Source organism: Schistocerca cancellata, chromosome 1 (assembly GCF_023864275.1).
Source record: "Schistocerca cancellata isolate TAMUIC-IGC-003103 chromosome 1, iqSchCanc2.1, whole genome shotgun sequence".
Lineage (NCBI taxonomy): Eukaryota > Metazoa > Arthropoda > Insecta > Orthoptera > Acrididae > Schistocerca > Schistocerca cancellata.
Genome location: NC_064626.1, coordinates 981792190 through 981808211, shown reverse-complemented (window position 1 = coordinate 981808211; position 16022 = coordinate 981792190). Strand labels below are relative to the sequence as shown.

General features: G+C 43.3%; 1 protein-coding gene across 1 annotated transcript in view; it reads right to left on the bottom strand.

The window, feature by feature from the left end:
- Positions 1-16022, bottom strand: part of LOC126119666 (discoidin domain-containing receptor 2-like) — a 449482-nt gene that overhangs the window by 81682 nt on the left and 351778 nt on the right. The gene's annotated exons all lie outside the window — the stretch shown is intronic.

The following is a 16022-nucleotide window of genomic DNA, read 5'->3' as shown; positions in this document are numbered from 1 at the left end:
TATACAGGTTATAACTAAAACACCTTTACAGCGGTTGAGCACTTGTAATATGGAGCAAGACAGTTAAGTTTAGGGTAGTAACTCATGTAACGTAATGCGGCTGCACGCAAAATACCAAATTATACGTTCAAATTTCTCGCATTTTCAGCGACACCGACTAGGGCATTACGTTCGTCATTCACCCACAGAATGATTTTAGATGGTTTTCATTTGATTTTGTCATCTGTCCAGACAGGTTTGTACCTGCTGCTGTGCTTGAGTTCTATTATCATACTGTACTACTGTATCCACCCATAGATGTTTGTACCTGCTGTTGTGCTTGTGGTCTTCGTTCATAGTGCACTACTGTACAGTAGTAATTTTTCACTACAATCCTGAATGCAAGCAGTACAAATATTTCATTTTTAGTGTGTTGCTGTTGACGTGAACTACACGTCTGCGACAAACGCCGACTAGATGTTATTGCCCAGTAAAACTTGCTGCAATGCCACAGCTACTGGTCAGTTGTATATGAAGCATTTTCCACAACATCAGACACCTTTGTACTACCTCTTTGCTGTGGTGTATCAGCAGGCCTCGGAGGCAGGTACATTCACCATTAGCAGAGCCGACTGTGATTTTCCCCAGCTGTGCAGCACACCCGAGTCTGAAGAGGCCGCACTCGGTGCAGTGGAAGAGGAGGCGACGACGAATTCCAGGAACATAGCGGGAAGACACAATATGGAACACCAACCTGTCTGACGCTTTTGCATGAGCAGTAGCTACACCCACAGCATCTCTCCAGAAGGTACACCACTCAATGTAGCGGCAGGATTTTGCGCGACGCGTCCACTTTTGGAGTTGGTTCTTGCACATGGGTGCCACGTACATGCGATTTCTTGAGTGCGTACTGCATGAGCTCTTGGAAGTTTTACCACTGCATGTGCGTCAAAACATGCGCTTCCAACACGATGGCCCAACACCTCATCTGTCACGTGTTGTCCGTGATCATCTGCACCAACTATTTGGGCAACAGCGTCCCAACAGCTTGGACTGCACAGCTTCCTGACATGAACCCAAAACACTGTTACCTGTGGCGTCGCATGAAATCCTTCATTTACGAAACCCTGAGGCATCGGAAGAATATCTACTCGCATGGGTTGCGGCTGCGGTGGATGCTGGACGACAAAGGACCGTTTATCATCTATACTGGAACACGATACAGAGGTACCGTATCTGTGCTGCCGCCGATGGTCGTCGTCTCCAGCCTTACCTGTAAGTGGACCCAGATGAAGAGCAACAGAAGCCAGGGAGCAATGTGTATTGTGGTATTTTGCATCTAGTGGGAAGACGGCGCGTTTCCGAACATATTTGCGAACATGCGGTCTTATGCTAAATTTAACCATCTTTCTTTCCACTACAGGTAGTGAAAATTTGTAAAATGAATTTAGTTAGACGATATAGTTTGTGTGCCATGCATCGTAGGATACGAATGACATCCCGAACACGGACAGTGTAATGACTGCCCAATATGCACACGATACAGCCACTATCACCAGTGACCGTCACGATACTGCTAACGTTCGAAGACTTCAAGTCCAGCTCATCGCAATGTAAAGATGGCGCAGGAAGAACAAAGTGGAAATAAAGACCCAGACTTGCACCGTTACTGTACGTCCTAGAGAGACGCAATCGATACCAAACACTCATAGGCGAAGACAATGATACATCTGTAAGTGACATACTGTAATGCTTTTGACTAATTGGCTTTCAGCTGAGATCTGCCAAACCTCAAAATATGACGATGTTTACTGAGAGACAGTCATCCCAAACAAATAACGCGATGTACGGAAACCACAGTGTTCTACAATATGGGATAAGTTCAACTTGTTGATACATTTCGCGCCGTGATTTCCTCTCAGAATGCTGACAGTACGTGGTAATCGAAGGATAATCATGGAGTGCAATAGAAGTGATATTCGGCGTTCCCCAAGGATGTGTTATAGAAAATCTGAGAAGCCCTCATAGATTCTTTGCAGATGCCAAAACCAATTCCAAAATGAATTAGACACGATATCTGAATTTGGCGAAAAATGGAAATTGTCTATCAGTAAGGAAAATATGAGGTCATGCGCGTGACTACAAAAAGAAATCGGGATAATGTCGATTGCACGACAATGCACACAGTTCTGAGAGCTGTCAATTCGACTAAATACCTAGAAATTACAATTAGGAACAACTTAAACTGGAACGATCACATAGATAATGTTTTGGCTGAAGCAAACCAAAGAATGCGTTTTAATGCCAGAACACTTAGAAGATGCAATAAATCTCCTGAGGAGACTGCCTACACTACGCTTTACCGTCTCTATTGTTACTGTGCTGTATGGGGTCATTACCAGCTGGGACTGACGGAGGACATCGAAAAACTTCAACGAAGGGCAGCTCGTTTTGCACCATCGTGAAATAGGGGAGCGAGTGTCTTGGATATGATAAACGAGTTGAGTGGCAATCACGTTTCTCGTTGCCGTGAGATCTTTTCGCGAAATTTCAAACTCCTACTGTCTCCTCAGAATGTTAAAACGTTTTATTGTCACCAGGCTACATAAATAGAAATTATTATCATAATAAAATAAGAAGTGTTAATTTTTCGCATGCGCCGTCAAAGAGTGGAGCGGTAGAGATATAGTCTGAAGGTTGTTCAAAGAACCCTCTGCCAGGAACTTAAGTGTAAATTGCAGGGTAGTCATGTAGATGTAGATGTAGATGTGATCAAACATTGGGTGCGTAGTCTATCGCGTGATACGACTGAGAAATAGGTTTTCTCGTCTCCCATGGGCTGGGAGGTGGTTGGAAAGAATGGCGACCGTTTGAGGGTGAACTTGTATGGAGGATAGCACGTAGTGCGAGAATGTGTTTCGTTCAGCTTCATTTGTGTCATAACTGTTAATCCGCTTAGAATTACGTGTGATACGCATTCCGCAAGAATTGTTCCTATAACAAATAAAAAGTATCATGGCATTACAATTTTTCTTTGTTTTTCTTTGTTTTTGAGTACAATGCCAATGGTCACGCAGCATATGCAACCTGAAGCGATGCTCAATACTATTACGATGAGTGCTACCAACGGGCCCACTGCTGTGTTATATCTGTCGCGTACGGGACTCAACTTTAGAAGATGCAAGGCAAGTGTAAAGAACATTGACGACGTATATATGACGTGAACATCTCCACCTGCAACGCCGGCGTGTTACAACCAGCCCACATCATCACGTTATCGGCAGTTCTGACGAGTGGAGCTGTTAAATTGTGTACTTCAAGGATTAAGTCCAAGAAAAAATACGAAGGAAAGGGGAAATGGGGAAGATACTCAGTACGAGCAAGGAAGTACGACTGTACAAGGCCTCGATTCTACATGCAATATGATAGCTCCTCTTTGGATCTCATCAGCGACGCCCATTAATGCTGATGGAGGTCGTCCAAAATATGGATTTTAAACGCACCCGGATTCACTAGATGCTTCCATATTGCTAGACAACTGAACACTGGCACGTTATAAATCCTTTTCAGAGAATCACAGTTACGGTTGTTACATGACAAAACAAACATCGTAAGGCAAAATAGGAACAACATCCCCCACAGATAGTAATAGCTCTAAGGAACCACGATATTCCATCACATGTCGTAAGCCATGAGCCGACATTAGACGGTAAAGACCGGGAGTTCAGTCTCAGACTTATTGCACTGTGTTACAAAAATCCTCCTAAAAGTTTTGTCGAAGCAGTGAGAGCTCCTGCTACATGGCTGACGGCAGAGCGACGCCAGACAATGAATAAACAAGATTCTGCACATACACAGTCCACTCACATTCATGTGACCAGTGCCGATGTTAGAGTCCACGTGCAATGACCACTCGCAGATGGTAGGTGGCACCGCTCAGCGGGGGAGGGCCCATAAACCGTGTCTGGAGGGATATGGAAAACAGTGCAGCCGTCGTCGTAATGCGGAAACGGTACGATTTGTAAGTAGGCTGTTTAGGTTTTTTCTTATTGGTAACGCCACGTAGCGCTCTGTATGAAAATCACTGGCTGTGCTGTGTGCAGTCTGTGGCTGGTTTGCATTGTTGTTGGCTATTGTAGTGTTGGGCAGTTGGCTGTGAACAGCGCGTAGCGTTGCGCAGTGAGAGGTGAGCCGCCAGCAGTGGTGGATGTGGGGGACGTGAGATGGCGAATTTTTGAGAGCGGATGATCTGGACGTGTGTCCATCAGAAACAGTACATTTGTAAGAACGGATGTCATGAACTGCTATATATATTATGACTTTTAAGGTAAATACATTGTTTGTTCTCTATTAAAATCTTTCATTTGCTAACTATGCCTATCAGTAGTTAGTGCCTTCCGTAGTTTGAATCTTTTATATAGCTGGCAGTAGTGGCGCTCGCTGTATTGCAGTAGTTCGAGTAACGAAGATTTTTGTGAGGTAAGTGATTTGTGAAAGGTGTAGGTTAATGTTAGTCAGGGCCATTCTTTTGCATCCATTTCAGTGCACACGTTTCTGTTGGTCATAGTATATGCACAATATGTGAGAAGTTGGGACCGTTAGTGTTAGCACGTGTGTTGATAATTCAGCAAGTGACTGGTTAACAGCATTGCTGGTTCTAAGGACATTTCAAAAAAAAATTTTTTGTGAGGGCACAAGTGGTGGTTTATGGACTTGCTATATTCTCCGCAAGACCCTTCGATGGTGATTGTGCACCTGCACAGTCGCAACAGATGGCTGCTAGCCATCTCTACAAGGACTACAGTGGGTCTACAACTTTGATGACTCACCAATACCTTTATTTCTACAAGGACTGTAGTGGGTCTGCACCTCTGGTTGCCCACCACTACCATACTCTCTACCAGGACTACAGTGGGTCTGCTCTGTGGTGACCTACCTACCAATATTCTTCAAAACTTCGACCCACTCTGCTGTGGGTTTGCTCTGTTGTGGCCTATTACCTGTCTGCATGTCAAGAGTCAGCGCTGTCTTTCCGTTGGAAGGACAACACTACTTGTTCAAGACTGCATGGAATTCCACTACTTCCGTATGCATTCTCTTTTACTGCTCAAACTTTGAGAAAAAAAACCTGCAATTTTACAGTGATGAATGATCAGGACTGTCTTTATGGACTGTGAGAAAATTTTAGCTTTTGACCAACATTGTATCAATAGATGTGTGCATTTGATATCTTTGTTATTGTAATTATGAAAAATTTTATCAAATCATTATTGGCCACTGCCCAAAACAATTTGTAAAATTTTTTGTAGGGAGCATGGGGGCTATGTAAGTAGGCTGTTTAGGGTTTTTTTATTGGTAACGCCACGTAGTGCTCTGTACGAAAATCACTGGCTGTGCTGTGTGCAGTCTGTGGCTGGTTTGTATTGTTGTTGGCTATTGTAGTGTTGGGCAGTTGGCTGTGAACAGCGCGTAGCGTTGCGCAGTGAGAGGTGAGCCGCCAGCAGTGGTGGATGTGGGGAAATGAGATGGCGAATTTTTGAGAGCGGATGATCTGGGCGTGTGTCCATCAGAAACAGCACATTTGTAAGAATGGATGTCATGAACTGCTATATATATTATGACTTTTAAGGTAAATACATTATTGTTTGTTCTCTGTTAAAATCTTTCATTTGCTAACTACGCCTATCAGTAGTTAGTGCCTTCCGTAGTTTGAATTTTTTATTTAACTGACAGTAGTGGCGCTCGCTGTACTGCAGTAGTTCGAGTAATGAAGATTTTTGTGAGGTAAGTGATGTGTGAAAGGTATAGGTTAATGTTAATCAGGGAAATTCTTTTGTAGGGATTATTGAAAGTCAGATTGCGTTGTGATAAAAAATATTGTGTGTCAGTTTCAGCACAGCCATGTATAATTTTTCTAAGGGGACGTTTCAGATTTATCTGGCGTATCAAATGGCACGGCCATTGGCTTTCGGGGGGCAAGGGCGGAAACGTTTCGGAAAAGGGCTAAGTCAGTAAAGAGTTCGCTTGTAGCCCCGGTTATGGTATATCGCGCTTGGTAAAATGGCGCTATCTAAACCCGTCGCCGAGACAACTTTGGTGCACCATGAGAGACAGGGCTAAACGATGACTGCGGAGATGTGTACGGAGGAATAGAGGTGCAACTACTGAACAACTGACCACACACATGATCCAAGGGGATACCAACGGTATGTCCTTAACGACCGTTCCGCTAAAGTAGCTGCGTATGGGCCTCAGCAGCAGGCGCCCGGTTTGTGCACCTATGCTGACTACATTCGCATGCCAGGACGACAACCGGACATCTCATTGGCGGTAGGTGGCTTCTTCAGATGAATCACGTTTTATGCTCCACCGGACAGATGACGGTTAGCGCGTACTGCGTGAAACGTCTGAAAGCAAACACACTGCAATCGTGGGAAGGGGCCAGGCCGAAGTACGGAGCAGTATGGGATAGGGCATCCCCAGACTTATCTCGTTGTTCTGCAAGGCACTATGGTTCGGCACACATATGGATGTATCCGTAGACAACGTGTCTGTTCCTACATACAACTCATTTTTCATCATCACGATCGCATCTACCAGCAGGACAGTGCAACGTGTCACACAGCTCGCAGTGTGCGTGAGTGGTTTGCAAAGCTCCTGGATGATTTTACCATACCCTCCTGGTCACCAAACTTCCAGGATTATAATTCAGTGGAGAAAGTGTGCGACAACCTCCATCGGGCTATTCTCGCCATGTCTGATCAACCGAGACACCTAGCGCAGCTGGGCACGGTACTGGAGTCGGCATGGTCCCATGTCCCTTTCGCTACCTTCGAGAACCTATCTGACTCTCTTTCTGCAAGTGTCGCAGTGGTCTGCGCTGCAAAAGGTGGTTATTCAGCCTTCTGACAGTTGCCCATATTAATTTGACTGCATAGTGCATAAGTTTCAAGTGAAATCCAATACCTGATCTTTATGAAGTACGGATGAAACTGCGGAGCAAAGAGAAATAAAACGTGTGCAATGCCAAAATCAGACATGATGGCTCCGTGTCTGCAACACTGGGGAAAAAAAGTTCAGAAACGGTATAGGCTACAGTTTCAGAACTGTGTTGGGAGTGGAGTATTGTAAGGTTCCGCTACCATCTAGAGGATCTTAGGTCAAATACATTACTGTTGATACGTAATATTTGCAATCTCAGTTCAGATTTATATACCCCGCTCTTTGGCAATGGCCCATTACCTAGCTTTCATTGATTGCGAATGTATCGGCCAGTGACAAATCACAAGCGACTGGGTAAAAGCGCTTGGGACTCCTCTATGTAAGAACGGTAAAAGATCACACCTGGAAAATCATGTTTGCTACTTAATTCTTGAGTATATTCTAAATTCGAATATCATAAATTTTCTTGAGACAGAAAAAGTTTGTCTACAAAGTAGGACGCATTTAGAAAACATCACTCGAGTGAATATCTGCTAGTCTTTTCCTCTCGCGACATCCTTCCAACAACGAATAAGGGCGCGGACAGAAGCCAAACTCCTAAATGTGTCTGTTGCCTCACTGCAGACTGCTAAAGAAGGTCTGAACATGAAGAATATGTTCTCAGATATGTGAACCGTTGCAACACTTCGTAAGTAGCAGAACCCAGTGCATTGTTCTCGTAGGTTGGTGTTCATCAGAGACACGGGTATTGTTTGCGGTGCCTCAGGGAAGATTGATAGGTCCTCTCCTGTTCTCTACATACATAAACGATCTAACGGATAGCGTGAGCAGTGATCTGTGAATCTTTACTGAAGACGCATTGGAGTAAAGGAAAGTGTTATCTTTGAGTAACTGTAAGAGGACACTCAATGACTAGGACAGAATAAATGTTTGAAATGATAATTAAATCAAGACCCTACGCTGTCGACAGGAGTTGATATAAAGCACAGGGGACAGTTGAAAATGTGTGCCCCGACTGGGACTCGAACCCGGGATCTCCTGCTTACATGGCAGACGCTCTATCCATCTAAGCCACCGAGGACACAGAGGATAGTGCGACTGCAGGGGGTTATCCCTTGCTCGCTCCCCTTGAGACCCACATTCCCAACTTAATGTCCACACACTACATTAGTTGTGCCCCTGCCCATTACACTCATTACTCGCGGCAGACAATCTTACCGAGTCCCGTAAGAGTTCGGGCAAAGTGTGTGCACCCAGCACAGAAGAACAAGGTCAATGGCCGTATTCATATAGAATAAATATTCGGTGTTATCAAAGGGCACTTTCTCCAAATGGAAAAAATTGTAAGTTAATGCAGATGAGTGGAAACACAAAAGAAAATTGTTCAAATGGCTCTGAGCACTATGCGACTTAACTATTGAGGTCATCAGTCGCCTACAACTTAGAACTAATTAAACCTAACTAACCTAAGGACATCACACACATCCATGCCCGAGGCAGGATTCGAACCTGCGACCGTAGCGGTCGCTCGGCTCCAGACTGTAGCGCCTAGAACCGCACCACCACTCCGGCCGGCTAGTGGAAAAACTATCCTATAAATTTCGGACACAATATTAGTGGTGTGCCCCTTGACACAGTCACTTCGGTTAATTATATAGGAGTAACTTTGCAGAGCGATATGAAATGCTAAAATAATGCAACGTCGATTAATGCGAAAGGCGGGAGGTCGACTTAGGTTTACTGAAGAAATTCTAGGAAAGTGTAACTACTCGCCACTTCTATGCATATCGTAAAGACCTCATACATAAAGTAGTGTAACATATTAAATACTAGGTGGAAATGAATGAATGTGCAAGAGCATGTTGCCAGAGGTCTCCCAGTCGTGAACAGAAAGCTGGACGGTACACTGCATCTGGTCAGTGTTACTATAGCACCAGGTGGGGCGGGCCCCACAACACGAGGCAGTTGAAGGAACGGGAAAAGGCGTTGTCTATTAATCAGCAAACAGTTACGGTGCACTTTGATGGTATTCTTAACTAGAATATGGCCCGGAGATTACATCCGAGTGACTTAATACAGACATCCATCGTCGGGAAAGTGGAGGGAGCGCGAAGTGTTACAAGTGTAGTCCAGGAGTTTGGTATTGCTTACAGTATTTTTCACGTGCATGGGGAGAGTTCCGAACCACATGTGTTGCTGCCCGAAGGAGAGGAGGTGGTCGACCAAGGTCAGCTACAGCAGCAGATGACGCCTATATTGTGCAGCAGTCACGAAGAGACCCACGTCAGCGGGTGCAATTCCAACCACGTTTAACAGGACTGCGACAGACGAAATTAGACATTCTGCAGTGGCACGCCGACGGCGCTGGTGTGGTCCTTTTGCCCGACGACCAGTACGTTGATTTTCGTTGATACCCGTACATCGGCAGGACCATTTGGAATCATGCCAAGAAGGCAGAGACTGGACCAAAGAGGAGTGGGGTAGCGTTCTGTCCTCGAATGAAAGCAGATTCAGTCTGAGTAGTGATTCTTGACGCACCCTCTTGAGATACAACTGGCAGAGCCATTTGCGTTGGTAGTTTGGGTGGAGCGGTCTGTTGCCTGACCAATCTCTGTAACGGATCTGAAGTGAATGCTATGCAGCGCTTCCTTCAACATACGGCTCATGTTAAGGGACTTAAGTCCGCAGAGTGTGGAGGGTATAGGTTTTCCAGCCCCATCGATCGAACAAATCAGTCACAGGTGCTGTATCACACCACCACACTCCCTGGAATTAATCGCTTGAGACCTCGGCTTGATTGAAGAACCACCTCATGGTATTCACTTCAGAGCTGCCGGACAACAGACGGTTCCACCCGAACAGTAAACACAACTAAGGGTGTACAACGACTACCACGTCGCTGGGAACATGCTACCGATTATTTAGAAGGGCAGTAAACTTATAACATGTATCTACTTTGCATAAGTTGGAAATAATTTGTTGCCCTACTGAAGTTCACACCTTCGTATTCACACCTTCGTATGGTCCACCTTCCACAGAGCTACTGTATGTTACTTGGCAGTGATACATCATGTGAAAGCTACTTTGATCCGTAAGTTTTGCACACCATTGTTCAAAGGAGATAATTTATAGGACACTAGTGTGACGGATACTTGAGTACTGCTCAAGTGCTTTGGATCTACACCAGATTGGATTAAAAGAATACTTCTTGTTAGTAATTCGGAGGTGTGCTGGTACACTTCTTACTTGCAGTTTAGATCAACACACAAGTATTAGGGCTTTTCTCTGTGAACTCAAAAGGGAATACCTGGGGGTAAGACGACGTTCTTATTGCGAAACACTATTGAGTAAATTTAGAGAATCGACATTTGCGGCTGACTAAAGAACGGTTCTGTTTCCGCCAACATGCATTTTTCTCAAGGTCGCGAAGAGAAGATAAGAGAAATTAGGTCTCATACGGAATCATCTAGAAGCCGTTTTTACCTCGATCCGTTTGCGAGTAAAAGAGGAAAGGGGATGACTGGTATTGGTAGAGTGTACCCCCCTTTGAACCGAATAGAGTGTTGCGGTCTGTGTATGTAGATATAGATATAGTTGTATTGTGGATAAAATTCTTATTCAACATGGTAAAGGCAGATGAATGTTCGATATACTCCTATTATGCGGCAACATTCAGTTGTTTGGGTGTCCCAAGATGAACTGAATCCAACAAGTCTTGCTCTGCAGCGAAACGCTTCCAAGAAAATGATAGATTATTTATTCGGCTACACTAAATATGCCGCGGCCACTGCTTCAGGGGATCAAAGAACAGGTAATCTCGAGTAGTACACAACAATTCGTATGCTACTAGTCATCGAGTAAATAAGGATAAAAAGCCTTAAAGTATCTCCTCGTTCTTCGGCAAGACAATTTCAGCTGGTCGGACAGTTTATTACATTTTTTGGACAGCGAAAAACATCTAACAAATATATCATTGCCCATATTCAACTGACTAATCGCCTGAAGAATTTATTTTTGCTCTTGTGACAAGCAAAAAGGAATCCTCAACGATTTTATCATCTCATGTTATTATTGAATCATTTCAAATAGTGTTTTTGTACTACGAATATCAAAGAGGAAAAAAGGTTTTTAAAAATTTGTTATAGTCCACGCTTAAGTGAATAAATTATAAAAGCTAATATTTTAAGGAACAATGATACGATTTGTAGTTTAAAAATGTTTTTGTAATATCTTAAAAGGCAACCCATACATCGTAAGCTTAGATAGGCAGACGAAATTGTTAATAAGGAAAGGAACAATCGGGGATCGTTCGTGACTGAAGCAAAAAGCTCTGCAGCTGACAGTCTTCACGTTTAAGTTAACTCTCGTTTTGTTTCCTGTTGTACTATACTGCCACTTTTTTCGTGCGTATGTAAAACATCTACCTAGAGCTTGGTGTGTACGTAAACTTTATTTTCAGGCTAATTTATTTAGTTATGAATCTAAATTAGAAGGCTGGAAGATACGCTGCACGAACTTAACACCTTTGCCATGATTGGCTGTTAACGCATTCCTAGTGACCAAAAATAAGCAGTTTTTCATGCCTTACTAGTACCTTTGGCCATCCAGACCCGAAGGTGTAAGCGGCCACATGATGCACTTTCCACTACGTGTATGTTGGCATGCGTACTGCACCTCGCTGGTGCTGTATACTTGCTGGCGGTTGAGTAGCGCCCCAGTGTTCTCTAATGCTTCATCGTCTCGTCTCCCCTCCCGATGTGAACGCCCCACCCCGACCCAAACAGATGCCTATCACTAAATTGGCAATTTCCAAACGAGTGGCCAGACCAATGGCGCCTACAAATTCTCCGTGAAATCAGTTGTGTACTATAAAAGCAATAAATTCCAGAATGCCGTTTATAGCTCCATTTACGAGCCGTTATCTTCTTCTGCGAAGGCGTCTTCAGTTAATTATTCTTGGAGGCACTTCTTGGACGAGACGTTACTTCGCGTACGTCAATACCTCAGTAAGGAATGATATTTATGTGTTCACCACCACTGAAAAACGGTTATTGTGAGAACAGTTTCATTCTCATATTAAAACACATGCTCACTTTTAGCAAGTAAAACAATTAAATAAATTGTCTGCCAACAGTACTGCACGTTTTATAGAGAATAGACCTTTTCTCTTTCAAGAAGGAAAAAAAACTATTTTAATACCTATTACTGGAAAATTATTTTTCTGTAAGCAATAAATAATGCAGTTTCACTAGTATGGTAACACTTTTGTCTTTATCATTTTCACATCCCTAAAGCAAACAAAGCTAACAGTGGCATATTATTAGCCAAGATAGCATGAGAAATCCCGGATGTATGGAGATAGCTACGCAGACATAACAAGATTCAGTTTCGAACATTCTTATCAACATTTATGTTACGCACATGTCAGGAATAATCCTCATATTTGTCTCGGAAGTACAGTCTGAGAACGACGATAGAGCGAACCCTGGAACCCGTACAGTCGTGGTGCTCGCTATGTTTCCTTCATTTCCTTTTTTAGAAATCTATCATAACATTGGGAGACTCTCATATCTCGTACTGCTACGACGTATTCCACGTTTAATATCCTGTAGTAATCAACATAGACTTTCGGTGTTGGAGCGCCGACCATGCAAATGATAAAGAAACCTCCCCCCCCCTCCCCCCGCATTTGCCACAAGTAATTTAGTGAGTCGTCTAAAAGGTAGAGATGCGTATTTGAAGACCATTCGTGCAGCATAAAGCTCCAGCGTCTTAATCACTGTATCACCCAGACCACTCCATTGTAACCGAGATGGATATCAAGGAATAGTCCGTATTTTTTCTGAAATATCGTACATTTTCGTACCTGAATCCAAGGAACAGCCTCGGAAACTGTACCACTGAGCTTAGCGATATTTTACAGTAATCCGCTATGCGGCTACACTGACACGTTAACCCGTAATCCTTTAAAGAACGCGTTGTACTTAGAGCAAAAAGTGTGTGTTGATGAATAACCTGAAGTATATCATAGACTATTTTTTTTAAATAAGACTGTTTATTATAAGTTCACATGTAACGGATGACAGTGTACATTTCATTGCAAATTTTATTTAAAAAATGAACTGTATTTTTCCAAAACATAAAGTTATCTCAAATCTGCGATTTAAAATATTACCTAAATTGTCTTAAAATAATTGTAATGAGATTGGAGGGAAGACATAATTGCAGTGTGGCACATGTCTCGAAAATCATCATTTATCGGTCACCACCATGTAAACAACTCTGAACTTACTATCTGTGAAAATATTGTACAAGCTAAGTCGCCATTGTGGTGTCAAATGATCAGTGTATGCTGCGACACTAGCACAACATGTTCTATGTTTTAATTCAGAATGGCCTCAGGAGTAATTAGGCCTGCAGTTTTTATCAGATCGTGTTCATGTCTGTCTCTAACACAAGTGCTTAACGTTTATGCTGTCCATATCATCTACACCTAATTATTTACGTATATGTCTGCTCTGTAATTCACGCTTAGGTTTCTTGCTGAGGTTTCATCAAAACACCTTTAGACTAGCTGCATACCGATCCTCTCTCAGATAACAGGCTGCGAATACGAACAGTTAAATCTTTCTGTGCGAGCTCTGATATCTCTTAGTTTTCATAGTTAATGACAATCCTCATTTCTCCATGTGTAGGTGGATGTCAAAAAAATATTTCCGCAATGGGGCGAAAAAATTGATGATTCAGATTTCGTGAAAATATCACCCCACAACCAAAATCGCATTTCTTTCAATGATTGGTATCATAGCTCGCATATCATGTTCTTGACATGCTCTACAATATTTATCTATGTCCTCTTAAATCATACCAGGTAAGAAATCCTCCAGAAGCGGAGGGACAAGTGCAGTGTTGGCAGCCTCTTTCGTACCATTGTTGCATCTTCTAAGTGTTCTGCCAATAAAATAAAGTATTTTGTTCGACTTCCTCACAACATTATCTGTGTGATCGTGTAGCTTTTTCAGTATCAATCGAAATAAAAACCCTTTCACCAACGCCTCAGTGAAAACTCGGTCATTACTTCTATTTGAAGATTGCCGTAGGCGTGCTGTTAGCAGTCTGCGGAGGTGAACCCATGCATCTACATTTGAGTGAAAAGAAAAATACAAACATAAAAGAATTTTGCGTTTTGTGTTACCTGCATAAGCCATTTTTCGGGTAACTAATTCGCTTAATTTCGGGCGCGTGGTGGCGCGACGAGTAGGTGGAACAGCGGCGCGTGTACTGCGGCGAACAAATTTGCCCAAGTAATTACTTTTCGTATGTCGTGTAATGAAGTGACAGGTGCAGCTCGCAGCCTGTTGTTAGCGATGCAAACGAATTCCTTTGTTATCCCCCCAGGCAGAATAATGGCCCACGTTTCACTTACTGCTGCGGTGCGCGTGGACTGCAAAGTGCGACCAGCCGGCCCTACGTGCGCACACCGGGCGCATTTAGCTGCGCTCAGTAAACGCAAACGGAACTTTGCGGATCCTCTGAATACATGAAGGGACACTTCTAACAGAGCATCAGTCGTGGGAGAGAATGTCTCTTAATGCCGGCTATTTCATGTCCTCATTACACAACTGATATCCCTCGTGACGTAAGTTGTAACCTATTTAACAGTGGTATGTCTCGATACTTAGGTTTAACTGCGTTACGAGAGACTGTTCCAGGAAGTTCGTAAATCGAACAGCTTACTACCGAACGTCGAAGAGTTAAATTGTCAGAAATTGGATGATTTGCGTGGAATCAGTTTCTTTAATGTCTCATTCCAGTGTTTACTCCCATTTTACGGAGTCCTCTCTCTTCCTTGATTTCGCAAATTTATTTAAATTGTTGGACTGCTGCCCTTTCTATATACGAATTCGTCAGGTAAGCCGAGGATGAGACATCATCCCGCCATCTGCCTGTGAATCGGGTAAATGTCTTCCATGTGTTAACATATTTTAAATGTTTGAGCATCGCGTTGTCTGGGGTGGAGATTGGAAACCTATCCAGAATTTGTTTAAACGAGCACGATAAACCGCCTAAAAACCCCACTTAAGCTGGCTGACGCGCGCGCCAATGGCTTTTAACCTGTCCAGTGGCACCTCGCGTAAAATTTTATGCATGTGCTGCAATGTGGTGGCCTGTTACCTTTTGCTTACATGGTTAGTAATCGCAACTAAACTGACTACATAAACTTTACGTATATAAACTGAACTGTTTAAATATATTTAAACTTTATAATTAACCGTTTAACATTTCAAAGAATAAAATAAAACGAAAACATAAAATCTTTATTTGCAGCACGAATAGAATCTGAGCCGATCATTTGCCTGATGGAGCATTTAACCGCTGGTCTACTGTGACTATGTATCACCTGCTGCTCAGACATTCCTCATACGCTACACGTAACTCTACAGATAGCTTTTTACCTTTCCCTACGGCCCACTCAGCCGAAATATTCTAGGAACTTGAAAGAACATCTATCTGCTTCTGCCCACGTGGTTTCAGCCAAATCACTAAGCATCATCCTATGCGCTTACGTTTTTAGTTTTGTATTTGTAGTAGATCTACCTATCTCTCCCAATCTCACTTCCTCCTGCGTCGCGTCCCAGCATGGTTTCCATGTACGAATTCTTTTTTCTTTGTTTTCGATGTCATCTGCGTGTCGCAATCAGGACGTTAACGACTACATGGGTTTAGTTGGGTTGTTTGTCAGCCTTTATAGCGGAGATGAGAGGAAGAAAATCTCTTTGCTTGGTAGTTGTTCGGTCACAACATGTTAGTACCTTTCATGGAATGCAGTATTAATCTGCTGAAGTAGCAAGTTATTACTTTTAGTCAATTCGTTTATTGTTCTATCAAGACATTTGTTTTGAGAAGTGTCAGACTAAATACCTCTTAGTAGAATCACCTGCTTCCAATAGTCACTACGAAGGGCCTTTTTGAAAGACGAGTGCTTTCACTGCCACTCGGTCTCCTAACTACTGGCGCCGGCCGGGGTGGCCAAGCGGTTCTAGGCGTTACAGTCTGGAACCGCGTGACCGCTACGGTCGTAGGTTCGAATCCTGCCTCGG